The sequence below is a fragment of the Somniosus microcephalus genome, unplaced genomic scaffold (genome assembly GCF_052327205.1).
Source record: "Somniosus microcephalus isolate GS21.2 unplaced genomic scaffold, FLI_Smic_1.0 unresolved_chr4, whole genome shotgun sequence".
NCBI classification, from domain to species: Eukaryota; Metazoa; Chordata; class Chondrichthyes; order Squaliformes; family Somniosidae; genus Somniosus; species Somniosus microcephalus.
Genome location: NW_028225182.1, coordinates 6,831,925 through 6,833,328, shown reverse-complemented (window position 1 = coordinate 6,833,328; position 1,404 = coordinate 6,831,925). Strand labels below are relative to the sequence as shown.

Here is a 1,404-nt window from a genome sequence, read left to right as displayed (position 1 = left end):
AGTTTTCTCTCACTCAGAGGTATCTGACTAGTGAAATTAAATAAAGAACAATGGAGGAGCCGCTGTAGCCCTATTGACAGGAGAATAAACTAGCCATGCATCTCTCACGTTTCCCAATTCTAACAGAAGTGTAATCGACTTGAAACGTTCACTCTGTTTCTTTATCCACATATACTGCCTGACCTGTTGAGAAGTTCCACCATTTTCCGTTTCTATTTGAGATTTACAGCATTTGCAATAATTTTCTTTTGTCACTTAAAATAAACCGGTTGGTTGTTCATCCACAGCAGCATTAAACATAATGTTCCCACCCGGGCTCGAACCGGAGACTTTTCGCGTATAAAGCGAACGTGATAACCACTACACTACGGGAACTGCTGGATCCGTATCTCCAACAGAGGGGAACTGACCAGTGAAGCCCCTCTGTGCTGATTGGTTCAGCTGAAACAGCATCAGTCAACATAAAGGAGGAGCTCACAAATATCAGGCGCAGTGCAGTCTGGTCAACGTCAGCCCCTCCTTTGTTATTCAACAGAGGAAGAAGAGACATGAGCGGGAGTCAAACGTCACAAACTTTTATTAAAGCTACAAATACGAGTAACACATACTTCCAAATCGTTTCACTGAAAACTTCTTTCATTGATGAAAAAGCTGACTGCGTTGAATCTGAAAATGTGCACTGGGCGATATTTTGTTCACTACTGATTCCATTATCTGTGGGCTATGCCGCAGTGGTTGGTGTAATGTACATGTTATCATGTTCGCCTCGCACGCGAATTGTCCCGGGTTCGAGCCCGGGCGGGAAACATTTACATTCGCCAGGATTTCGTTACGTGCAGTGAACGATCCTGTTCGCTTTAAATAAAGTTGCGCCAAATTTCTGCTTTCATAAGCAATTAGCAATTTAATCGAGATTCCAAAAATACAATGTGTAAAATGAGATATGGTTAACAGTTGATAACTTACCAAGGGGAAAATGCGTCATTGAAGAGCGTTTACGCCTTTTTTGCATTCTGTAAATTATGGTAATCGGTTATTAAAGGGTGATTGCAAAAGATTCAACTGCAAGTTGAATAGTGGCCGGCGACACGAGTGCTCGTTTGGGATTTGAACCGTGGGCTTCTCGGAAATTTAAATGAAACACCGAAGCGAAATTCGGACGACCGAGAATGCCGCTTCAAAGCCTAGCCAGGTGAGGAGCTAACCATTGTAAAGCCATCGTGTGTGTGTCGCTATTCTTGATGAGCAGAGCACTTTAGACCGAAACAGCGACTTTGCCTTTTCGGCCTGTCTTCTGAAGCGCCGCCCGGTCCCACTCCTACAGTTAATGAGCTGTTAGGATGTTAATGTATCCGGGCTGCAGGAGGCCGCTCCAGGCGCAGCAGAGGAGTCCCTGCATTAGTT

The 1,404-nt window shown here is 44.4% G+C and overlaps 1 non-coding gene across 1 annotated transcript; it reads right to left on the bottom strand.

Moving 5' to 3' along the window:
* Positions 1–302: 302 nt before the first annotated feature.
* trnai-uau (transfer RNA isoleucine (anticodon UAU)) lies at positions 303–375 on the bottom strand. The gene has a single exon. It is a non-coding gene; the product is annotated as a tRNA-Ile (tRNA).
* Positions 376–1,404: the final 1,029 nt, after the last annotated feature.